The sequence below is a fragment of the Rattus rattus genome, chromosome 4 (genome assembly GCF_011064425.1).
Source record: "Rattus rattus isolate New Zealand chromosome 4, Rrattus_CSIRO_v1, whole genome shotgun sequence".
In the NCBI taxonomy this organism is placed as follows: domain Eukaryota; kingdom Metazoa; phylum Chordata; class Mammalia; order Rodentia; family Muridae; genus Rattus; species Rattus rattus.
Window position 1 is genome coordinate 70,709,607 of NC_046157.1, and position 27,563 is coordinate 70,737,169.

At 36.7% G+C, this 27,563-nt stretch overlaps 1 pseudogene; it reads right to left on the reverse strand.

The window, feature by feature from the left end:
• Positions 1-24,492: 24,492 nt before the first annotated feature.
• On the reverse strand, positions 24,493-25,236 carry LOC116898010 (annotated as a pseudogene).
• Positions 25,237-27,563: the final 2,327 nt, after the last annotated feature.

Consider the following 27,563-nt stretch of genomic DNA (forward strand, 5'->3'; position numbering starts at 1 on the left):
TTAACTCAGCCCTCTATGTGCATGCCTGCACACAGCTACACACACACAAATGTAATCTGACAGAACTGCTTTTCTACCAAATACCAGTATGAAACGTGAGTAGTCTACATTTTGCCCTTGAAATTTAAGAGACTTTACAAGTATTTACAGATGGAGATAATGCAAAGTATTTATCTCAGATTATCCAAATATGAATAGGGACCTCGGCCTTCATTGGTGTAAGATTGTAAGATTATCGCAGTGGCAATCGAGGTGAGAATACTAATTTGCCAAGTTTATTATTGAGTTTATTCAATGAGACTCTTCTCATGGAGCAACCTCCTGCCTTACTAATTACATTCAAACCATGATTTTTCTATTTTAAAATCCTAAGTAGAATAATAACCATGTATTCACAGAACTCTGAATGAAAATTGTGTTAAAGGTACTACAATTATTAAGTATAGTGTGGCCTCAGAACTTTATCCTCAAGAAATGTTCTCTCAATAAAGTTACTCAACAAAGTGTTGGATATAGCAAATATCTTCAATTTTCACCCAGAGCAGCTTGAAATGTTTTGATTATTTTTGAAAACATTCTACATAAAATTAGAAGCATCAGACAATAAGGGAGTAAGTTTTATTTAATTGCACTTAAGCATGATTTATTAATTTAACACTACATATCGAATGAGCAAGTCTAGTCTTCTAGAATCTTTAACCAATGGATCATTTATTAACTTCCACGACCTTTTAAATATGTCAGTGTAAATACTGTTTTAAAGTGAATAAGTAGGAAGATAGACACACATGAGCGAAGATAGATTGCTAGAGGGTAAGGTCCATGGCAGACAGCTATCAAGCAGGAAAGACACACTGGTACTGTTCATACTATACTGCCTTCTAACTTTAACGTCAAGGTAGTAACTGGAATAAATTGTTAATTATGCTCTATCAGACTGATGCTTAATTTTTACTATACTATTAGATTACTGTACTTTATTTCACTTGTTTCATTTATAAAGATCAGCTGTGAGGTAAGTAAGCCACGAATAAAGAATGCACACAAAACAAGCAGTAACTGAGGACAGGCTGAGAAGCTATAATAGTTATTGAAAATTTAAGGCTTATTTAAGACCAAATGTTGCTTATACATAAATAAAATGTTGAGATAACATATGAGGATCAGAAATAATTAGTTTTTCATCCTTTATTCAAAATAGTTAATTTCATATAATACATTTTGATTAAAGTTTTTCCCGCCTCTGCTCAGTTTCCCCATGTGACACCATCCCAGTTGGATCTGTAACCTTGCTGTCTTCCATTAGAAAGCGATCAAGAATAGCAATATAATAATATAAAACAAACCAACTAGAATAGAACAAAACAACTAAGCAAGAAAAGAGACAAAGAAAAACCAGACCAAATGCAGCAAACTGACCGAGATAGACTCTCCCACAGGCAGGAATTGAACAGAGAAAACAATACCAGAAGACATAATACATAAGCCAATTACTTAGAAGTGAGGGGGACTGAAACAAGAGAGAAACGAAAAACAAAACCACAAACATAAACCCGACATAACGTTAGGAAGCAAAGAACCTCCGAAGAGACCATGGCATTCATTTCCCCTTGGTCCTAGACTGTTGGGCATGGGGCCTCCCCTGAGGAGTGGTTTGTTTCGCTACTGAGGTAATTTCTGAAGAAAAATATTCCTTTGCAAGTAGCTATCATTTGTAAATATCTTCTGACTTAGGGATGGGGGTATATTTGCTTCCTCTTTCCACTTTAGGACTCTTTCCCCACGCAGACCCTGTGCATGCATGGTGGGGTATCTTTGAATTCCTATTGTACCATCCTCTTGTGGCCAGAAGGCTTTGATTACTTGGTGTTCTCATCCTTTCTGACACTTACACTCTCTGCCTCCACTTTAACACAATTCTCTGAATTGTGAAGTGAGTTAATTTATATCCCTTTCAGGGCTGGGGAGATGGCTCAGCGGTTAAGAGCCCCCGACTGCTCTTCCAGAGGTCCTGAGTTCAATTCCCAGCAACCACATAGTGGCTCACAACCATCCGTAAAGAGATCCGATGCCCTCTTCTGGTGTGTCTGAAGACAGCAACAGTGTACTTATATATAATAGAATAAATCTTTAAAAAAAAATAACCACTACTTAAGAAGAGCTTGAAGGGGCTGGAGACCCCATATGTACAACAATGCCTAGGCAACTAGAGCTTCAGGACTAAGCCACTACCCAAAGAATACATGGACTGACCCAAACCCAACCTCATAGGGTAGCAATGAATATCCTAGTAAGAGCACCAGTGGAAGGGGAAGCCCTGGGGTCCTGCTAAGACTGAACCCCCAGAACGTGATTGTTGGGGGGGTGGCATGGGGGAGGATGGGAGGGGAACACCCAAAAAGAAGGGAGGAGGAGGGGATGTTTGCTCGAACCGAAAGGAATAACACTCAAATGTAAATGAGAAATACTCAAGTTAATAAAAAAAAAAATGAGATGTACGCTCCAAGGTTCCCTACACTCTGCTTATTGTTCGACTATAGATCTGTGTTTGTTCCTTCATTATGAGGTATCGGTCTGTTGAAAGTCAAGCAAAACACTGATCTCTGAGTACAACAGAAGGTCATCAGGAATGACCTCTGCTACATTCCTTTAGTATAGCTAAAGAATTCGGCTTTCACTTTCCATGGCCTATCCTACTCAAGTTCTTGGCCTCCAACACATTGTTGGATATGAGCTCCATCTCATGGAATGCAGGAGTGTACTTTAATTAATAATTAGATATATGTTGGATATTTACACAAGCTTTGTGGTATCACTGCACCAGCACAACTTGCTAGTCACCATTATAGGTCTAACATGGTTGATCAAGTGTCTCTATAGGAGAAAGAGATGTCCGTTGGGTATCTGCCCAACAACAGTATAGCTGGATCTTTTTTTTTAAATTGTATTTTTCTTAGATAGTTTATGTATTTACATTTCAAATGTTATTCTTCCCCCCCCTTTCCCATACCCCCTCTTCCCTCCCCTGCTTCTATGAGGCTGCTCTCACTCCTACCCTCCCACTCCAACCTCAATACCCTAGCATTATCCTACATTGGGGAAACGAGTCTTCACAGGGCCATGGGCCTCTCCTCCTACTGATGCCAGACAATGGCATTCTCTGCTACATATGTGGCTGGAGCCATGGATCCGTCCATGTGTACTCATTGCTTGGTGTTTTAGTCCCTGAAAGCTCTGGTGGGGTCTGGTTGGTTGATAGTGTTGTTTTCCTATGGGGTTGCAAACCCCTTCAGCTCCTTCAGTCCTTTCTCTAACTCCTCCATTGGGGTCACCATGTTCAGTGCAATAGTTGGCTGCAAGCATCCTCATCTGTATCAGTAAGGCTCTGGCAGAGCCTCTCAGGAGACATCCATATCAGGCTCCAGTCAGCAAGCACTTCTTGGCATCAGCAATAGTGACTGGGTTTGGTGGCTGCATATGGGATGGATCCCCAGGTGGGGCTGTCTCTGGATGACCTTTTCTTCAGTCCCTGCTCCTTTCTTTGTCCCTGTTTTTCCTCCTGTGAGTATTTTGTTCTTAAAGAAGATCAATCTTTAACTTATTAAGAAACCACTAGATTCAGGTCCATAGTGGATCTATTTGCATTCATCTAAATCTATTCATCCACTTTGACCAGCCCCACTGTTGAAAATGCTGTCTGTTCCCAAAATGCATTATCAAAAATCAGGTGTCTATGGGTGTGTAGATTAATTTCTGAGCTTTCAGTTGTGCTCCATTGATCAGCATGACTGTTTTCGCGCAAATATCATGTTGATGACTATATTTATTATTTATACTCTGTAGTACTTTTGAGATTGGAAAGAGTGCTATCTTCAATAGTCCTGTTATTATCAGGTGTGTTTGGGCTGGTATGGGTTTTATGTAGACTACTTATAATTGAATGCCCAGCCTCACTATATTAATCATACCAAGCCATGAGCATAGCGTATCTTTCTATTCTCATTATCTTCAAGTTTGTAATGTAAATCTTTCCTGTGCTTGGCTACTTTTATCCCAAAATATTGGACTTTTTTCAGACTATTGAATGTAGCTGTTCCCCTGATTTTTATGTCAGTCTGTCTTTTATTTTAATATAGTAGGAAGTCTATTGGGTTTTGTGTTTGTTTGTTTGTTTGTTAGTGTTTCATTGTATATCCTAATAATCTGCTGAATGTGATTTTCAGCTGTAGGAGTTTGCTGGTGGAAATTCTAGTGTCATCTATGCATATTATTACATCATATGACTTCTTCCATACCCTTTTATATCGACTTGAATTATTTTGGTCATCTTACTGCTCTGGATAAGATAGAATAAGTATGGAGGAAGGAACAACTTTGCCTTATTCCTGATTTTAGTGGAGAGGCTTTGAATTTGTCTCTACTTAGCTGATTTTCCTATACAGTAGCTCCTGAATGAGGGTACACACAAGGCATATTAGGAGTCTTTTGGATATATTTGCTATCTACCTGTCTTCTAAATCTTATCTGTAATATTTGATTTTTCTCTTTTAATTATAGAATGGTTATGCTTCATTACATTGAATGTTCTACTAAGAGTGAATTTTAAATAACAGCCCTCTTGAAATCCCATTTGTTGGAACTTCATAAATTTATAAAAGATTAATTCAAAAAATTTGTTCTGATTGATGTGTCGTTAAATTCGATCACATAGTTATAAAATTATAGTTTGTGGATTGGAGCATATTACTGTGGAGATTTTACTGTCCTTTCTTGGAGGTTCCAGTGACCTTTATATCTCTGCAAAGTGGAGGCACATTTTTACTTTCATCTTGTCTCATCACTCATATTTTATTCTCTTTTAAAGTGACTTACTTACATAAGTCACTCTTCTTAGATTAAATAATAGTAATTTCCTTCAAGACAAGAATAATTTGATGAGCAATTCAATTTTATTTTTCCAAGATTAAAAAATGCCAGGTGTCTTAGAAATCTGTCTATTCTCATTTATGTCATCACATTTTAAGTCTGATTCAATCAGGGCTCTTTATGTCTCTAAATAACAAATTTCCAAAGCTTATTCATTGTTCAGGAAATATAAATATTAATCATTGCTCTCTAGTTTCTCCTAGCCAAATGTGCATTTATTATCCTAGATTTCTCTACTTAGTGATGGCTTTCATATTAGTGTTTTTATGAATGCATGTACATTTTGTATACATAATACTCTCAATGAAATAATGGAAAATTAAAAATTATAATACAATGTGTTTACTTCATGCTGTTTACAATAAAATAAGCATAATGTATTTATAAGTATTATAGTGAGGGAAATGTGGTGTCTTCAAATACAGGATTTATAGTAAAAAAATAATAATAATTATCTAATACACCTGTAGCCAAATCTAGTTTGCAATAGATTCATGATATTGGGTAGGTCTTAAAACTTTTAAAGTAGGTGTTCTATGGATGGCAGTATGGCTCAGTGCATGAAGGTGCTTGTCACCAAGTGCTATTCCTAAGACCAACGAGATGGAGGAAGTGTCCTCAAAGATGTTTTCTAATATCCATAAGTATGCTATGACAGGTTTCCTCCAATGGTTTTATATTTAATTGAATTGTCTTTTTGTAAAATATATGCAATAATTTAATAATATAGGCTTTGCAAATGAATGACACCTATTAATCTTATTAGAAGGAGTTCACCATGGAGAACAGAAAGAAGTAACAGAACCTGATACCCCACCATCAATAGCAGCCAAGGGTTGTTAGATAGTGTTCAGGTATCCCGGCTGCCAAGAAAATAAAAACCAATCCACATTAATACTATATGGAATGAGACGTTAGTGTCAGAGAAATGGGAGAAAAGATCAGTTTCATTGGTAAACATCTGTCCACTGGCAGGCAGGTCTCATTTAGCTATGGACACAAAAATATGATCTGCTTGTATTCTGCTTGGCTTAAAGCAAATGACTTTGCTTCTTATATTCCCAGAGAAAATGTGGCAATGAGGGCACCCAGTTGGCATAGTGGCCATATATTTCAGCATCTAAAATAAGCATGTATTTCTAGAATATTCCATACAAGGCAATGCAGCTACTATGGGGTGTAGAGTTCCTGTATTTCCTTACAAAGGAAGTTGTTGCCTGTTCTAACGATGAGTCAACTACAATGAAGTGAGATGAAAATTTCAAGTCATTTGAAAATTTCACATATGAAATATTACCCCGAATATACAAGTTTGGGAAAAATTTCAAACTTAAAGTACATGTTACCCTAGTGAGGTTATTCTGTTACTGTTTAAATAACCACAGAGTTGTTATTACTTACTTGTACAACTAAAATCAGGGCTTTACACAATAGAACACAGATCCGTCCCCACCACACGTTTTCTTTGAAATGGCATGTATACTTACATATTACTAAGTTTACTGACAAAGTTCTTAACACAAAGTAATAAGAATTGGGGCCATGGAAGAAGAAAGGGAGGATACAGGAGAAAGGATCAGAGAACAGACAGTTGACTGCAGTAGGAAAAAGGTTTAATTCTCTGAAATTTCATATACAACTTGATTCTACCAAAAATATAGTACAGGTGGTTAATGTTAGGAAAACCGGAGATCAAGTGCGATGTTGAGCTCCATGTGAGACCCCATGTGAGATAATAGGAAAAACAAACAAAACAAAACAAACAAACAAACAAACAAACAAAAATCCAGCAAAGTGATTTAAAAGCAAGTGCAAGTGAATTCTTAATAAAGAAATGGAAACAAGGGGAGAGGTCATTGTGAACCATACACATACATGTAAAAGAGACTGAGCTCCTGCCCAGGACTCAACTAATACATATGAAATAGTTTTCTGATATCATAAGCATGCCAAATACAGAGGTGAATGCCAGGAGCAAACTATTGAACTGAGAACAGGGTCCACATTGGAGGAGTTAGAGAAAGGATTGAAGGAGATGAAGGGGTTTGCAACCCCATAAGAGCAATACCAACCAACCAGAGCTCTCAGGGACTGAACCACTACCCAAAGATTACATATGAACATACCCATGGTTCCAGCTGCATATGTAGCAGATGATAGCCTTGTTGGGCAGCAATGGAAGGAGAAGTCCTTGATCCAGCCAAGGCTGGATACCCCAATGTAGGGGAATGTCGGGGTAGGGGTAAGTGGGGAGGGGAACAGCTTTATAGAAGAAGGGGAGTGGGATGGGATAGGGGGCTTATGTCTGGGAAACCGGGAAAGGGAATAACATTTGAAATGTAAATAAAAAATATCCAGTAAAAGAAAAAGAAAAAAGAAAATAGACACTGGCATTCAAAATATCTGTGCTTCATTTAGAATAGAAATATCTACAATGTATCAAGGGTAGTTTCTTTAGTTACAAATGACATTTTTTTTTTGGAAATGCTCAACTAAAACCCCAGAATTCTGGAGTTATATGTTATTCTTTAACATATAGCAATTAAATATATAATAATTATAAAGTACATATAATACCAAAAACCAATTGATATTTCATGTATTTTAATTGTAAAACTTAATTTCTATACATAAAAGTAAAAACTTAACAAAAAAAACCTCAAGTTTAAAAAAATCATATAAGTACAGAAGTTGTGTTGAACCCATGTGTCAAAATCCATTTTCATGTAACAGATACTGTTCTTAGGGGGAAGAATGTACAAATAGTTCTGCTCACACCTGACAACAATTAAAATACATATATGTATAACTTTATTTTCTATTTATCAGAATATCAAATGGATTCTAAGAGTTGTTTAATCTTCATACATAGTATAAAAGTTGACTTTGTGTGTGTGTGTGTGCCTGTATGTGTTTGTGTGCACGCGTGTGTAGATGCATGTGTTTGGTATGTGAACACGTGTTTGAAACTGTGTTCCTTATCAGGCATATAATAAAAGCATACACCAAATGTATTCCTAGATTTTCCTCTCCTCTTTAATGGTAATGAAAGTGCAGGAAATCAATGGAAGTTCCTTGTGTTATTAATCTCAGAGAAATTTATTCTGAAAGAATATTCATTTTGGCAATGGAGAGGAAGAAGTTAAGTTTCTGAAAGGGATCTTCCACTCACTGTTTCTTTCTGTCTACTAATTTTCCAAATTGATGCAATATGTTGGCAGAGGACTGAGAAGGGTTTCAGATCCAAACTCTTTCCTTCTACCACAATCTGCACCCCTTGAACCCATGCTAATGACTTCCTGAATATCTCAAAGAAGAAAGGAGGACCTGATCTTGATAGTTCAACCGAGTCATTCATGAAGATCAGAAAGATACTATTCCATTTTTTTCTGCAAATGTGCTTGTCTTATAAAACCCAAAGTCTGGTGTTCATGGACAGAGGCCGAGCCTCCTGTGGGTTGGCTCCAGGACTTTATAATGGATGGAACAAAACTATAGCCTTTACCTAGTAGAGCTACATGATGCCTCTAGCGAAACTGACCCATTTTCTGGAATAAAAATCTGAATAAATGTTCCCAGTATCAATAGAACTGCCTGTTTTCTATTATTAAATGTAGAAAGAGATGTTATTAAAAGTTTAAGAAAGTTCATGTAACTATTTTTCATTAATATTATAACTCAACCATATTATAGTGAACTTTTGATGAATGTGAAGTTTTGATGAATGGGTGCTCTTGATTATAATGAACTTAAATAAAAGTTGGAAAGGGAAATACACGTTTAGCTATAAGAACATTCTATATATAAAATTTTTACCTTCTAGACATTAATTGTTAATGCTTTCTCAACTCCATATTAATATCATTTTACATGAGAGGAGAAACTAAAAAGTAATAACTACCAATTCAGTTTAATGGAAAGATACTATTAAGAAAATACATTAAATTAATTAAGTTGAATCATATGAGAAACAACTTTAGAAAAACATTTTAATTCTATTTAAACTAAAATTGTACGTTTTCCTTATTTAATATACAGTCTAATGTCAGAACACATTTTACTAATTAGATAACAGTAGGCAAGATAAAATAATATAACAAATTACATTTTAAAGAAAACTAAGTATATGATTTTTTTCAGTCGACAGTGATAAAGCGATCGGCATTATGTTACAATTTCTGCCCCTTCATTTATCTTTGCAGCAAAATGAAGAATGTCAGAGATTGAGAGGGTAGAGTTCAAGGCAAATTTAAAGTGACTTCCTTTATCTCTATTATGAACAAGATTTCAAAGGATGAAAAACTAAACATAGAGGGCAGGAGTCTTTTCTCTCATATGTAGTCCTTTCTTCATCATTTTAATCATGACAGGACCATAAAATAGATACAACCTGAGAGAAATAACACTAAACAGGGCGTACTGGACCCACTGTACCTTTGAGCATCTTGACATGCTAAGTGGAAATTGGAGCTATCCGTTTTCATAAAGACATACAGGCATTAGCAACCCATACACAACATACCAAGAGCAGTAATGGAAAGCCAACGAGTGTTTCCCTTTTGTTCATAATGTAAACAATGTATACAATGTTAATATCATTGCAGTGATGGAATCTAATTATCTAATTTAGGCTTTGTATTTGAAACTTAGTGTGGTCCAAGATAATTTTTTAATTCCGATTACAATTTTTTATAGCAAAGGCTATAAAAACTAAATTTAATTTTGAAAATTCTGTGTCTTCAAATGTACAACAAACAGTGCTTTTAAAGAGCATTAATGTGAACTCATGCTTACAGCAACTTAAAGCACAAAGCTCTAAGTAGACAACTGTATAATGACGTAATACGGAATAAGAACGAGTTACTCTGAATGGCTTTGTTTTGTAATTTGATACAATATTGCCATTAAGATAGCCATGAATGTCATAAAATAATAAATTATACTGTCTAGTATATTTAGATTCCTTTCATAGGATTAAAGATATATTAGCAAAATCTGTACAAAGACTTGGATAATAAAATATATAAGCAGTACTGAAGAGACCAACATAGTTCAGAAATACAGATGTATCTCTGTCCTGGACTTTCCAATATCAGGAAAGCATGCCATTAGCAAAAGACTAAGCCTGCAAGTAGAAAAGTGCATAGATCTAGAAGGATCAAATGTCATCCAAATATAGTCAATTATTTATTTTAAAATGTAAAGATATTTTTACCCAATGACAATATAACAATTAATCTTATTTAGAAACACAGATTCTAATAGGATATCTTATTCCATGTTAACTATAAATGAACTATAGATTCCATATAAAATTTGATCTGTGTAGCATTTAGGAGGAAAAAAAAGTAAAGAAAATACATTTTGGGAACTCTGGGTTAACTAAGAGTACTTAGTCATCACAGCAAAGCCATGTGAATCTCACATTGAAACGATGTCGAGTGGAAAGTGGCACACAGGCTCTGGGAGGGGAAAAAGTTTGGCAATGTAGTTAGCCATGTCATTTTTCAAGAAAGTCATTAGCTTCATTTAATGAGACAGCAAAAAAATTATGGTCATGTGAAATGCAGGACACAGACATGTATAATTAGGTTTATACTCACTGACTGGACACTGTTGATAGTCCACACTGAGTTTCTGGGAATGACAAGGCATATAGCACAAGCAGTAATAACTCATCAATAAAAGAGCCATTGTCTTACAGAACTGATCTGAATCTCCAAGTGGTTATGCTGAGTGATAGTATTAAAGCTCTCCGGAAGTTATAAACTCTGAGATCCCACAGACTATGAGATCCCACAGACATGATTGCCTGGATTTTTTTGGACCCTTAACACTGTAGTGAGAGAACAAATCTTCTAGTGTTATGAGTGGTGTGTGTGTGAAGGGAGTGAGTAAACGGAGATAGAAAGATAGAATAAAGAGAGGGATGAGACGACTACTGGCTACACTCACATTTCAATATGAGAGAATCCAAAAACACAGGGCAAAATCCCATTCTAATATACACAATCAAATGCATATTAAAATTTCAGCAATAATGGAAGAAAACAAATTTTGAATAATCTAGATATTTTGTCTGTTTTTCAGTTTTAAAATACCTTCTTATTATTATACTTTATATTAAATATAATAGTGTCATTTGGTGTCTGATGAAAGGACAATACACAAAGGAAAAATTCAAGGAAAAAAGTGATGGAGCTATAGGGACAACCAGAAATTGAGGAAAAGAAGGAAAGAAGCAGAAGGAAAAATAAGTGGACTTTTCAGATAACAATGTAAAAAATAGTTTTTAAGCTATATATATATTGAAGATCAATATCCTGAGTGTGTTAGTTAAAAAGACAATTGTAGGAAAATACACTGTATATAAATACTTATATATATATACAGATATACAAAGTATAAATACACACATATATATAAACATATTAAAGAAAATATACTATCTTTGTCATATGTGTTTGTGTGTGTTCTAGTGTAATATCTCAAATAGAAAAGAAGAGAACAAAAATTCACAAAGTACTTGGCTGTCTGCTCTCTTAAATATTTCTATATTTGCTGGCCTATATTGTATTGAGTTACTGAGTTACTTAACCATGCTGAATCCTTACATGAAACGAAGGATATGCACCACTCTTTGTTGATTTGTCCTGGTAATTACACGAGACACTGTGTAATTTACCATAACCTTCTGAGGATGTGGTATTCAGCGGAGCCAATAACTGCAACTAAGAAGTCAAGTAGGATGTGTGACCAGATACGGACCATGATGAATCAGATGAACCAGCAATGGGACAAGCATCACCTTCAGGTTTTTATTCTGAGTAGTTGCCCTTCACTCTTCTTTCCTCTTTTTGTACATTGAATCTCTGCGTTTTTTAATTGAATCTCTAACCTCTGTGGACTTGTGAATATAATTCCAGTATGCTTGGAATCTTTCACCTATATTCTGGTAGCTATCATTCTGTTATGGAGGGAAAATAAAAAATGCTTTCTCTGACCTACACTTCAGAAACTTGGCCTATCATTCATCCATTTTCTTACTTTCATGGGGCTCCATTGTTCCCCGCATGTGGTAACTTCACCTCTCTCTCCCACCTTCTACCCGTAGTGAATTCGCCACGGCTCTTCTCTAAGTTGATTGTAAGTTATCCTTCCTCCTGGAATGTGTGAGACACAGAAAAGACTGTTTCAGTTCCCTTTAAGAGAAATTATTTCAGTTTTTGTTAATTCAGACACTGTTCTTCATTCGCACAACCTACAATCAGTAATTGCCTAAGGTATTTTTGTCTCAGTTTGTTGTGTCAGTGTGCAACTATATGTGACCAAGAAATTTATATTAATTCCCAAGTTAGATACATTTCTAACATGCAGGAGGAGATTTCCAGCATTGATTTAATTATTGGTTTATGTCCTATAGTTTTCTCCTGGTTATCAACTTATTAAAAGTCCAGGATTATAAAATCACTAAGGGACTTAGTTTTCATAGTTAATCCAGCTGATAAAATGAATGAAAATATTAAATGAAAATATTATAAATATATTCTTAGTTAATAAAATCTCAATTCAGAATGCAATTTTAATTTGTGCTAACTTTATATATTCTCTCTTACACAAGAATATAAATTTTTATAACATACATACATTTTCTTTTCTAAATTCAAAGCACTTGGTATTCAAATGCTATAATAATTCACTTTTCTTTGCCAAGAGAGAAAAATTGTAAGAGGAGACAGTGTTCTGAGAAATGTGATTTCTTTTTAACTTATTCTGTTGATTAAACTACAAGTGGTTTAATCAAGAAATTGATTCAGGAAAGTGGCTTCTCAGACATAATACATCAAATTAATTATTTTCTTAGAATAAATTACCTTTAATTTTTCTTCTTTAAGAGGTTAAAGTTTAATAAATGAGATTTGTTAAGGGAACCACGTCCGCTAGGTTCCGCTGCTCAGAGTCAGAGGCAGGAGCTTTCTCGACAGAGGACTTTCCCTCCCGTTATGGTTCACGCACTAGATGAATCTGTCTGTCATCTCTTTTAATTTAAACAGGCAACATTGAAGATTCTTAACAATACCTCTGACCCCTGAGAAACAGGATGTATAGCAGCCCATTAATTAGTTGTTTGAAGTGAAGGGATATGGCATGCCGAATATCACACTTCTCTGCTCCATTGCACAACGCGCCCACACCACATTCTCCATTTATATTTCTCACGACTACCAAAGAGCAAATACCCCGGGGAAGCATCATAAGTTAGGAAGTTTGATTGATGTACATTAGGCAGTCAATGACTTGTTCTATCTGGAGTATTTTCCTTTTTGCATGAAGGAAAGATGGTCAAAATATGTATCAGACCTCAAATCAAATTAAAGCCCAGAAGATTTCCTTGCTATGCTGTTTTTTGTTTCATACATAAATTTACATAAAATTGAGTTACTTTAGATTTCATATCTATTTCAATTTTCCTTCCATTCTAGATATTCTCAAATGAAAAGCCGTTTCATAGAACACTGTGTTAATTGTTTGAGGAGAGTAACACAATCAACTCAGCTACTTTCTAATTTAAGTTTTGGGGGCACAATTGTTCTTTATGAATATTTCACCTAGCTATAAATTTATAAATTATTCACATTCAGAGTCAGTGTAAGAAACATGAGAGAAAATAGCATTAGCAAGAAAAATGACACTGGAGTCTTGCCATTCCTTTAATTTTGCTAGTGACTTTTTGCCCTTTCTGTGACACAAATGTCTCCTCCAAATAAATTTGCAACTGTGCTCACTCAATATGAAGAAAAATTTTTAAGTTCACCATTATATTTTTCCATAAAAGAATAATTATTCACTCTCCATAATTTCACTACTTCATAATATTACAAAATAACCCCATTTAACTAGAGATATATAATTTTAGAGGAATTAGAATTGATGAACATTTGTCAAAGTTCATGCAGTGCCATCTCATAATCTATATTGTAAACATCTGGATATGGGGGATTTCTAGTAGAACAACTGCTGCTCTTAAAATATCATATTTTACCTGTGTAAATTAGCATATATATCTATATATATAAGTCTCATTATATGAGAAGCTGATGTTAGAGTGCTTCAAATTCAAAACTGGCATAAACTACAGAGTGAAGTCAATATCATCCTTAGCTACATAAAAAAAAACTTGTCTCAGAAAAGATAATAATAATTTTAAAAACAATAACTCATTATCTGTGACTTCCTCAGTTAAATAGCTTCACGCTGATAATATTATGGCACATTGAATTTTCTATACATTATTTTATATCATTTTTTTTCAACATTACGAATAGGTTAGAGGTTAAGTTAATTCTGTTGGCTGGTGGTGATGTTTTATTAGGAATCCATGACTTTCATCTGTGACCCATTTGTTGCAGATTTTAATCTTAATAATATGACCAAGTTCTATTTTACATCAAGAATTACAGTACTGCTACAAGTTCTAAGATATGTGATCAATTCATTGTTAAATTTCCCTTTCGATTGTTTCTAAGTACATACATCTGCTAAATCTGCTTCCAGCTTCTCTGTTAATGTGATAATTTAGTTATTTCACAGCAATGCTTCAGACGGATACTTTCTCCTGTAGCGTAATACACTCGGAGTCTTTTGTTTTGATGTTTGGAGATCTCTCATGTCTTCTTTGACTATATAGATACATGTCTTTTTTGTTAAAACATAACCTAAGGGAGCAAATGCACTCTTTATTATTCAGGAGGCTTAGTTTTATGCATAGCTGGCTCATTATCCCTTTTATTCCATTCTGTCCTTCAGTTGAACTGAATAAAAGATGTTCAGGAAGATGAATCTTAAAAGGCAGAATATGTTATTTCTTCAAGGAACTAAAATTCAGTTCACACTTTACTACTGAGTTTGGAAGGGTATGCAGCATCCTAATTTCAAACTACTAAAAAAATAACACTTCTCAGGTGACTTAGGAACAAAATGGATTTTTACTGTGTTAGAACAAATATTAGGTATTGTTCAGATAAGTAATCAAAATATCTATTTAGAAAAGATTTTTAAATTAATTGGAGGAATGATGAGAGCAAGAACAAACCAAGGAAGTTCAAATCTGTATTACTACTAAAAATAGCATTTTCTTTAATTTTTAAAAGTATAATATAATTACATCCTTTTTCCTCTCCTTATTTTCCCTCCCAACCATCCCATATCCTCCTTTTGTTCTCTTTCAAATTCAGGGCCCCTTTACATATTGATTGTTTTTATGTACATATATTTGCATGTATATGTTTATGCTGTATATAAACATGTATATGATGTAAATACACACACACTCACATATAGATAAAACCTGCTGAGTCTGTATGTTACTTGTATGCATATTTTTAGCAATTATCACTTAGTATTGAAGAATCAACTGACGCTCTTCCACACAGTGGGCAATTTCTCCCACTCTCATCGCTCCTTTGTTACTTGTTGATCTTCGTGTAGGTTTGAGGCCTCATGTCCTTCTGTATCCTATTCACATTGGTCTGTGCATTGTTGTCTTTCTTCATTTTATTTTATTTTTTCATTTTCATTTAATTCACTTTATCCAGTACTGTACCAAAGATTCCTGTTATGACCCAAGTCCTCTTCTAGGACTGAAAGTTCTTCAGTCATCTTTGATACCCACCATGCTCGAAACATTTCTCACTACTATAATTCCATCCATTCTGGATCTTTTCAGTGATGGCCTGTGTTTAATCCTCCAATGCTAGCACACGTAGTTATCACGAACTGGAACAAAAGACTTAACTTTTATGGTTCTAGAGAATGTGACATGAAAACACCAAATCAAGGAAAACCTAGAACTCCTGGCAAAGCCATCACTGACCATTATTTATCTGTTCTCATGTCTTTATGGGGACAGAATAATTCTATAAGAATCTGCTATAAGGACACTAGTATTCATAAAGAACCAAGTTCCTTTCAAAGTCCATTTTCATGTAATACTTTATTTATAGAATTTATTCTAAATTGTTCTACTCAAAGGTCAGAACAAGACATGCAAGTTAAAGTTATTCCCATGTGAAAAATACAACTTTAAATCTCATTAATGCAACATTTTCTATTAAATCTTAAACTGCTCCTCAATGATATATATGTATATATGCACCACAGTGGTCTTTTCTCAGTCATCCCTTGGAAAATATGTGTAGACATTATTGCCACTTAAACCTCCTAGTTTTATTTTACATAGTGAATTGCAGTAAATAATACAATAATGATGGTGATGATAATCATAACGATAATAATAATAGGACAGGTGGTTGAAAATCTCTTACAGGGCAGAATTGGAGTATACATCTACTGTTAAACAAAAGGCATATTTGAGATTAGGCAGGAGTATGAACATTCTTTGATATTAAAGTGATGATCCTTATATTTCCTATTGATTACTCTTGTATGGATTAAAGATAATCTTTAATAATAGGTTACCAATCATTAAGAATGATGAATAAATTTATTTGCATTTTATACTTGCACATACATAATATTCAGCATAATATCTTTTTTATGTGAATAGGCTTAGGGTGATCTACACCTTTGCTTTCATCCACCGTCTTTTTACTAGTCATTTCTTATTTTTCATACTTTATTATCATCACTAAAATGGGGGTTTACTGCTAATTAAATCCACACTTTCTAACTCTTTCTAAACTCTTGCTGGCTGGTTTAACTCAGCTATACTGACTTAAACTCTCCTTAAGCGGACTGATTCAATCCGGCATCTCTCAGACTCTCACTGAGTTGCTCGGCTTGACCTCAAACCCCTAACTCTAGCAATTTCTCTGATCTTCTGACCCTCCTCCCTCCCTCCTCCCTCCTCCCTCCCTCCCTCCTCCCCCTCCCCTTCCTCCTTTTTTTTTTAATGGTAGCCAACAGTGAGAAAATCTTAAAGCAATCTCTCCCTATTAAATATCATATTGAACTTTTAGCTAGAGGAATTAGAAAACTAAAGGAGATCAAGGGTATACAGATAGGAAAAGAAGTCAAATATTGCTATTTGCAGAAGGCGTGATAATAGACATAAACAAGTCCAAAAAAATCTGCCAAAGAACTCGTAGAACTCATCCAGATTTTCCAGTTTTGGTGAGTATAGACTTTTGTACTAGGATCTGATGATTTTTTTTTAAATTTCCTTGGTTTTTGTTGTTATGTCTCCCTTTTCATTTCTGATATTGTTCATGTGGATACTGTCTCTGTGCCCTCTGGTTAGTCTGCCTAAAGGGTTTATCATCTCATTAATTTTCTCAAAGGACCAGCACCTGATTTTGTTGATTATTTATATAGTTCTCTTTGTTACTGTTTGGTTAATTGTTTTCAGCCTGAGTTTGATTATTTCCTGCTGTCTATTCCTCTTGGGTGTATTTGCTTCCTTTGGTTCGAGAACTTTCATATTCGCTGTTAAGCTGCTAATGTGTGTTCTCCCCTGTTCTTTTTGGAGTTACTCAGAGCTATGAGTTTTCCTCTTAGCACTGCTTTCATTGTGTCCCATAAGTTTGGGTATGCTGTGCCTTCATTTCATTAAATTCTAAAAAGTCTTTAAGTTTTTCTTTATTTCCTCCCTGACCAAGTTATCATTGAGTAGGGAGTTGTTTAGCTTCCATGTGTATGTGGGCTTTGTGTTGTTTTTGTTGTTATTGAAGAGAAGCCTTAGTCCGTGGCGATCTGATAGAATGCAAGGGATTACTTCAATCTTCTTGTATCTGTTAAGGCTTCTTTTGTGATTGATTATATGGTCAGTTTTGTAGATGATACCCTCAACAGAGGAATGGATACAGAAAATGTGGTGCATTTACACAACGGAGTACAACCAAGCTATTAAAAACAATGACTTCAGGAAATTCTTAGGCAAATGGATAGAACTTGAAAATATCATCCTGAGTGAGGTAACCCAGGCACAAAAGAACACACATGGTATGTACTCACTGAGAAGTGGATATTAGGTCAAAATTCAGAATACCCATGATTCAACTCGCAGATCATATGAAGCTCAAGAAGAAGGAAGACCAAAGTCTTCAGTCCTTCTTTGAATGGGGAACAAAATACCGACAGGAGGTAGAGGGTAGGAGGGACTTTGGAGGAATACAGGAGTGGGGAGGGTAAAAAGAGGGAACAGCATTAGGTGTGGGAAGAGACAGGTGAGATATACCGAAGGTCAGGAAATTGAACTGAGGTGTGTAGCTATGGGGGATAGAGAACTGGAGGTAGCCACCAGAAAGTCCCAGATGTCAGAAAAGCAAGAGGATACAAGGACCCAATGGGGATGAGATTAGCTGAAATACCCAACAAAGATGAAGGAGAACCTATAGAAATCATATCCAGAGGTTAGGCAAGGACCCCGTTTGGGAGAGCTCCCTCCCCCAACTCATCTCCAAAATTTTAACCCAGATATGCTCCTATTTAAAGGAAATATGAAGACATAGTGGAGCAGAGGCTGAAGGAAAGGCCATCCAGAGACTGCCCCACCTGGGGATCCAGCCCATATACAGACACCAAACCCAGACACTTTTGTGGATGCCAAGAAGTGCATGCTGACAAGAGTCTAATAAAGCTATCTCCTAAGAAGCTCTGCCAGAGCCTCACAAATACAGATGAGGATGCTTGCAGCCAAAATTGAACTGAGAAAGGGGACCACAATGGAGGAGTTAAAGAAAAGACTCAAGAAGCTGAAGGGGCTTGCAATATTAACCAACCAGATCCCCCAGAGCTCCCAGGTACTAAACCATCAACCAAAGAGTACCCATGGAGGGACCCATGGCTCTAGCCGCTTCTGTAGCAGAGAATGGACTTTTCTGGCATCAGTGAGAGTAGAGGCTCTTGTTCCTGTGAAGGTTCGATAATCCAGTACAGGGGAATGCAAGGGTGGTGAATTGGGAGTTGCTGGTGGGTGGGGTAGCACCCTCATAGAAGCTGGGGAACAGGGGAAGGGATAGAGGGTTTGTCGAGGGGAAACCAGGAAGGGGAATAACATTTGAGATGTAAATAAATAAAATATCTAATAAAAAAAAGAACTACTGCTGGTATACAGCTTCAGCAAAGTGGTTGGGTATCATTAGTATCATTAGCCTTCCTTTATACAAACAGCAAGTGGGCTGAGAAAAATTATACACCTGTAATAGCCACAAATAATATAAAATATCATTGTGTAACTCTAACCAAGCAAGTGAAAGTTATGTATAAGAGCAGCCAATTTTTTGACAATCAGAATAGATTGTCCTCCATAGCAACAAAATATTCATTTATTTTAGAAAGCTCATCCAAACTCTTTTGCTCAGGATTCCTTGAGCAATTTATAAAAATTTAAAACTTTCTCCAGTTGTATTGTTTTCTCCTGAACCCTTATCATCGTTGTTGTTTCAGAGGGATGCTGGGATCGTCTAGCGTATGTCTCAAAACTCATACTCGTATTTATTACTGTTTCCGAACAGCTTCCACAGTATATATATATACATATATATATAATATTTGTTTACAGTAATGTTTCAGTTCACTGTACCAAAGCCTCTATTGATATAGGATTAAATGTTTGGGTTTGTGTATTTTATTAATACATATTTTTCCATAATAAATCATTCACACATACACATTGGATTTAGTATAGGGGAGGGGGAGGGGATAGAGGGTTAAGGATGTGAAACTGGAAAAGGAGATAACATTTGAAGTGTAAATAAAAAATATTCAATATAAAAAAAAGAATATCCACATACTCTGAGATACATTTAGAGTTTAAAAATTGACAAGCATTCTTTTTTTCAAAACCTGACTAAATTCATGACAGGTCCTACTATGTCATAGGATACATAAATTAAAATATATAAAAAGACAGACCAACCATGCTTTTTTCAGTTTTTGACAATTATTTTCTATTAAATCTCTATCTAGATTATCTCTTCAGATGAGCCAAACTAAACGTGAAGAGGAAATATTCAGTGTATAGCACCTGCATCTCTACTACTCATTGTTGAAGATTTCAATGTCAGTAGGCAAATCTACAGTGCCAACTGTTTATTTAAATCCTATATAAACATCATCCAAACACATAGGTCTTAGCTAATTAGCATTCAGTTATTTCGAGGTCAGCAATACATGCTCTTCAAATGTTCGTCACAAAGTCTATCCTAATACAATTGCACCAGAAATTTTTTAAGTTTCTATAATTTTGCATACACATGCCTAGTCACATAACTAATTAACATTTAGTAAATTACTTCTATTATCATTATATTATTATATATATTTGCTCTTTTACCAATTAACTATTTGAGATTAAATTAGTCTCAAACTACCAAGTTGGAGACGCCATATTTAAACCTCACATCACAGCTGTGCTAGAGAAGGCCATGCGCATTCTATATGGGAGGATGAAAAGCCTTGCATTAACCAGTTCTTCAGATATTTCCCTCTCTGCCATTGGACAAACCTGACTAATTATGGGTCATAATTAAAATATTCATAGCTTTACTCATACCCATATATTAAAAGCTTGTGCTTCTTCTCTGACGATTCTGTAAGACCTCAGTACTACCTTCTTGTTTTATGAAATATAATCCCATTTAGTTCTTCTGTTATGCACACATAAGTACTCCTCCTGCGTATGAGGCAGTTTGCCATATTACAGGACAGAGAAACTCCTAGTAGAATGTTTTCTGTTTATTCTGAAAAATCTCTATCGCTTGAGGAGCTCTAATTTCTCAGCATATTGGCAAATGTTAATGATTTCTGGTAACAAAATTTATATCTCAATAATGTTTTGTGCAGCTCTTTGATGGATATTGTTTGGATAATATTTAATACCTTAAAGGGTCATGTAATCTTGGATACATTGAGACTGTGGTACTCTGTTTCCAAATTCCTGTATATTCTACTCATTTTCATCTAGAAACCCTTGACATAATCATGTCTTTAGGAAGAGTCCTCGGACAGCATTTTTGTATGTGGCTTGTAAGTCTTGTTCCTCATCTCCCTTAAAAGGTACATCATAGTATCAATCATGACCCTTATTGGTTTTTTCCAATTATGTATTATTGCTACATTTTCTCTCTTATAAAAATCAAATCTTCTTATGCTATACCTTTATTTCCAAAATGTTCTGATATATATTATTATTTAGAATAGCATGCGTCAAGCAAATTAATTTATTAATCTTAAAACAGTCATGTTTCCAGTCTAGACCATTCAAAATTGAATGAGATCTCCAAAACTTATTAACCATTTTTATTATTAATTACTGGTTTAAATTAATGCCTAGTGGATTACAGACACTTGATAGCTGTAGATTTAAATTTCTCTTTGATTGATTGAATTTTAGGATTAATTTTTATAGATGTAGAAGAAAAACAGAAATGGTAACAGTTTATAATTGAAGTATGTGTTATCTTATAAAAATCATCATTGGCTTAATCTCAAAATTAGTCTTTTGAGTGGCAGTCAAAATCATGGTTGATATCTTTTGATCAGAAATTTACAATAAAAAGTCATAATCAAATCAATGTTATTTTATTAACTCTGTTTTAGCAGATACTTCACTTTGATTTTGAAAGAATGTCTTTACAGTATTCCCAAGCATTGTAAAATTGTTTTATTATGAAGCTCCTGAAGCAACTCATAAGTGACTTGACACCTCACAGGGAGCAATTATTGCCTTAGGTAGGAAACTTGAGTGTTTGTTTGGCTTTCATGCACCATGAAGGAGAAAGGTCGCTCTACTAGCAAAAAAGATAATGATGTTTACACTACGATTATAAAGAGTTATTATTTTTCTTGAAAAACTGCCTGAAATCTTTTCTAAAGATCAAAGCACTTGTTCGAAGCACATTTAAATTACCTTGATCTCTGGATGGAAGGACTTGTATTACAAAATCTCTGTTTCTTTACTCATTATTTACTGTGTGAGTGTGTGTGAGTGTGTGTGTGTGTGTGTGTGTGTGTGTGTGTGTGTATAAAACCCACATATAGAATTCAAAGAACAATCACTAAAATTGAATTTGTTCTCTTCTTCTGCACTGTGGGTCTTGAGATTGGTTTCAGATAATCAGGCTTCTTGTAAAGCACCTTTTCCTACTGAGCCATATTCCTATCCCTGGTTGTCATTTCTGAACTTCTAAAGTAGTATATAACTATCTTAATTGGTTTTTCCTTTTTCCTTTTCAAAACAAGGATTTTACGTGTAGCCCTGGATGTCCTGGAACTTGATTTGTAAACCAGACTGGCCTGAAATTCGCAGGGATCCATCTGCTCAGATTATTTTATACCACCATTTATATACCACCACCACCATTTATTAAAAAAATTATAATTTTTAATAAATGAACCATTACTTGACAAACTATGCATCTGATCCTCTTTTATAGATTCCATTTCACATGTTAGCTTTGAATATTATTTAATCACCAGCATTGACAAAGCCTAAAGGCAGGGAATTACATGTTTTAAAAAAATTGCCATATTATATAATATGTTTATAAAACATAAGCTATTTCTATATACTATTTGTGAATTAAGATTCTGAGTACCATTATTAGGTCATGTTTATTTCCTGACCTATATCATATCTAAATCATCACAGAACTAAAAGGAGCTTTGAAAACTTGACATGGCAATGCTGCAAAGATGAGTCAGTCAACAAAGGAACATGGCGTGAAAGCCTGCATGACTCAGACCTTCAGAATCCCCATAAATGTGGAAGGAGAGAGCCAGCTATCAAGACTCACTGACATCCACTTTTACGTTTTAAATAAAATTTATCTTTTATCTGATACATACATGAATACAAAGTATCATGGTCGTATTCAGACCCCACTTTCTTCTTCCAGCACCTCCCAGACCCATCTCTAAGACACTTTTCTCCCAAATTTGTATTCTCCTTTTTTTAACCCCTTGAATCCAATTAGTTCTGCCCCTATGCACATTTGATGGTGGATCATCTATTGGAACCTAAGCTATCTACAAGAGATAACATCCTTAAATAAAATTAATCCTCCAATATCTCAGCAGCCTGGAATACACAAGTTGTACTCTTTTAAGGCATGAACATCATGAAATCTTTTGCCTTATTGCTGGTATTTTGACTGGCTTGATCATGATCAGGTTTTATGTATACAATTACACACACTGAGAGTTCATGTGTGCAGAAGCTTGGTCATGTCTGGAAAATAGTTTCACAGGAGTCCTTCCAAACTTCTGATTCTTAAAGTATTCCTTCCCCTTCTTGTGGAATGTTCCATGGACCTTCAGAAAGTTTAGCGTGATGTGAATGTCTCGGTTATCATTAAACACCAGGTATGAGACTTTATATTATTCACTATCTGCTGCATAAATGAACTTCTCTGTAGTGGTCGGATCTCTAGTAATTTGTGCACATAAAGGAAAGGATAAATATCAGGTGACATTAAATATATTTATTGTATCATGTCATGTATAATTTACTCAACTTAATCTCTGTATGATACTTCGTCTTCCCCCAATTTTTAAAGTTGTTATTTGTTCTTACCTATTATTTTATTAAAATTTTAGTTAAAATATAATTTCATTACTACCCTCTTCCCTGACTAATCCCAACCATATGTGTCTATCATTTTCTCTCAAACTGATAAATCCTGTTTTTGTTCCATATATGAGCATGTGTGTGTACATATGGGTATGTGTGTGCACAAATGTATAAATGTGATGAACTAAATATGTTTATTCTGGCTTTTGCTTTATGTGATTTCAGGACTTACCTTTTTTTTTTTTAAGAGGCGAAAGACCATGCAGGGGTCAACTTTAATACTGAGGTTGACCTGTTTTGGGTTAAGGAAGAGGTGCCCTCCTTTCCCGGTAGGCCCTAAGGGTATGTAAGACCCTTTGTTCCTCAAAGACCAGAGGACCAGAGATTGTCCATTATCAAACAAGTGTAGGGCTCTGGAGGTCACCTCCCAGTTCTGTGCCTCCTGGGCGTTGGTGGCTTAGTGTGTCCAGGACACCATCGGGTACATGTCCATTAAAACAGGGTCTTGTCACCAACTTCAACATGCCTTTCTTCTGTGAACAGACTCCCAAGTCAGGCTCCTAGATTTGTCCATTCAGCAGGATGGCCCCTGGTCCACCTCCCCGAACATGAGAGGCTCAATCAAGTCTGAGGTGCCAAAGATGCTCCAAGAGACTGGGAGAACACCAGTATCCTAGGGTTTCTGTCACTAGCCTGCAGGGAAACAGGGATAACAGGATGCCAGGCAAGGTAAGAACTCCTCAACTGAAGCCCCCACCAGCTCATGTGAGCAGGAGATACAAGAGAAGGGAGCACAGGGACCCCGAGGCCTGAGGTGCTTCCTCACAGAAGAGCGCAGGTCACACGGGCTGGGTCAGCATGAGGACAGCAGCAGGAGTAGTGGGCTGCGGCCAACGTGGGGTCCACAGCGGCCTGAAGCTGCGCCTGGGCCTGGCTGGCCGAGTGTCCACTTAGTCCAGGAGCAGAAAGAGGTGAAGGTGCATCCAGACTAAACTGCAAAGGGGCACAATGTGACGCCCTGACGTCAGCTCCCGTGAAAGCTGCTGCTCCAGCCATCGGCACCTGCACTGGCCCGTCCAGCCCTTCAGGCCTCCTGGGAGCCCTCAGGGTTGACTCACAGCCAAAGGCTCTGTGGTACAGTCCTAGGAGAATCCCTATGAGTCTCTGGAGGTTACGAAGCGGCCACCAGCTCTGCCTGCCTGGATCTGGCCTTGGCTGGGGCTTCTTTCTGGGCTTGTGTCAGGCAGGGGCTCTGAAGGAACCTCTGGTAACTCGATTTGTTCCTGAGTGATTGCATTCAGCTCTTCCAGGATGGCATCCTCGTCCTCCTGGGTGAAACTTTCTGCCAGCAGCTCATCAATTTGCCTCTGGTACTCCACGGCCTCCTGGGTCTGGTCCAGGATCCTCTCCACCTCCTCTATGGACATCACCTGGTGCTTCTTATTCAGACATTCGTTCCCCACCTGAAGCCCCTCCATCACCTTCATCTCGATCTGCATGAACTCAATGCTCTGAACCATGGCTTCCAGGCTGCTGATCTGGTTTTCTGTCCTATTGAGCAGTTGCTCCCGGTACCTCTTCTTCTTGAGGAGCAGCTTGGCCCGTTCTTTCCTGCCATCAGCAGCTGCCTGGCCAAAGCCCGTTCCCTCTCCAGCTGCTGCGTGACCCTCTTCTGGTACTGCCTCAGCTTGTCTCTCTGCTGCTTCAGTTGCAGGATGGCCCTGTCCTGTTCGGTGACCCGGCTCTGCTTCTTGCGACCGACCGAACAGGTTGCCCATGGCGGCCCCGCGCCGGCCCGCCGAGCCCGTGCCGCCGCCCCGTGTGGCCACCGTCAGGATTTACCATTTTTTAATAGATAACCATTGAGGTAGTTTATCCCTTCTCAGAGGCTAATTCTCCCATGTTCAGGAGTCCTGCCATCACTGAAACTTTTGTTTGGGATAAGACCCTGTAATATGTTCCGCTTCCATCGTATCATATTTATAGATATGACCTTTTGTTAGGTATTATTTTTAGGCAGTCCTGTATTTCTGATATTATAGATGTGACTTACCTGTTTCTTAGAGACATAATTTCACAAAAGACTTTCTGGGCTCTGGCTCTTATAATCTCTTTCCCTTCTTCTTGATATTTCCTGAGCCTTCGATGAGGGAGTCTGCAGATATATCAACTGGAACTGCATGCCACAGAGTGCGTTGTTCTTTGTCTTATAACCCATTTTTTAATTTCTTTAATGGTCTTCAATTTCTATAAAGCAGGCTTTTTTGATGATTAGTGAGAGGCACCTATCTCTTTGAGTATAAGAATAAGTTTTAGAAAACTCTTAGCAATTTTATTGGTCTAGTTGGGGTAGTTGTATCTCCTTGAAAATCCATGATCTCTCTAATTCATGGCTACTTGAGTTTTTATTGTCAAGGGTGATTCTTTTCCTACTTACTTGGCTTTAGGGTCAATGAGACAGTTTCTGGGTGTTGCCAATACATGAGTGCCACTTTTGGAACTTTGGGGTATCTTGCCATGATTGTCATTGTTAAAGTTCATTGGTGGAATGTTGGGGGGCAGAAAGAAAGGGTGGTTGAGTAGGAGAACACCCTTATAAAATAAGGGAAGTGGTTAGGATAGGGGGCTTATGTCTGGAAAAACAGAAAAGGGAATAACATTTGAAATGTAATAAAAAATCCAATAAAAATAAAAAGAACTGACAAATGCAAAAGAAATGAAATATAGCCACTGAAGTCTCTCGTCTCCTGGCAGCCTACATAGTACTTTATGATTCAATGAAAGCTGAACTGTAGATGGAGACTTTCATGTTAGCTTGAGATCTAGCATTCTAAGTACTATATCCAGTGTGTAGGCTTTCTTGAACAAAAGGGATGAATGTACCCTCAACATTTGAGAGGCGACCAAGGTAGCAGCAATAACGGTTATCAATTTAAACATTCAACTCATTTATAGGAACTGTCATAGTATTGTTTAGATTGGTTTGTGGCCCAGCCACTTTGTGAAGCATCAACACTTTTCCCAGCAAAATAATGTTGCAAACTGTCATTCCATTTCAACTAAAACAAGGTCTATTGCCTTTATTGTGTTAGGAATTCCAGAGACACTCTTGGGAATCCTTGTAACAGACATTAAGAACCATTCTAATACCTGCTATACTACTCTCATGACATGATTTCTGTACCTATAATGAACCATTTCCCCCCTAAGAGGCTTTTGTCAGTCTTTTATTATATCATTGGTGTGGGGTAAGGAGGAGAAGAGAAAATTAAACCAATATCTAAAGATGTTGACATCTATTATTCAAATTTTCATTAAAAGTTTATTATTTAAAGACTATTAAAAGTTTTGAGGTGATACCTTCTATGCTTCACCTTCAGGCCCATTGCTCTTCTGTAATCCAGAGGTCTGCAGCCATTGGGGACCATGAGGTGAGATATCTTCCCCAATTCCCTGCCTGAGTGTGGTTCATCTGAGCAAACCCAATAGTAGCAAATTCTGCCCTGTCTCCGCTGCACTCCATTCACTGGGCCATACCTCTGCCTGCAGCTCTGGGGTCCTGACGCCAGTCAGCAGACCTAGGTGAGATCCCCAAGCTGCAATGCCCTGCCCTTTCTGTCCCCCAGGAAGTCCAGCATCTATGAGATCTTCCTTGTCCCCTCTGCAGTCCATCTTCTGATGCACACATCTACCTGCAATCCTGAGACCTGAAGCCACCAGGGACCACCAGCTCTGCCTGCATTTCCAGAGGCCTGTTGCCACCCAGGATAAGGAGCTCTATTTGCAACCACAGAGGCTTGCTCCTATCAAAGACTCCCAGCTCTACTTGCAGAACCTGTTGCCATCAGGAACTACCAGACCTGCCAACCCAGGGAGAATAACAGTGCTAAAGGCCAGTATAAGAATAAAATCACCCAATGCCAAGACAGTATGGCACACCCTGAACCTAGATATTGTGTTACAAGAAAAGCCCAATGTGCTTTATCATCAGGGAAATGCAAATCAGTACAAATGTGAGATTCTACCTTATAGCAATCAGAATGGTTGAGATTAAAAAAAAAAACTCAAGGGACTGCACACGCTGGAGAAGATATGGAGCAATGGG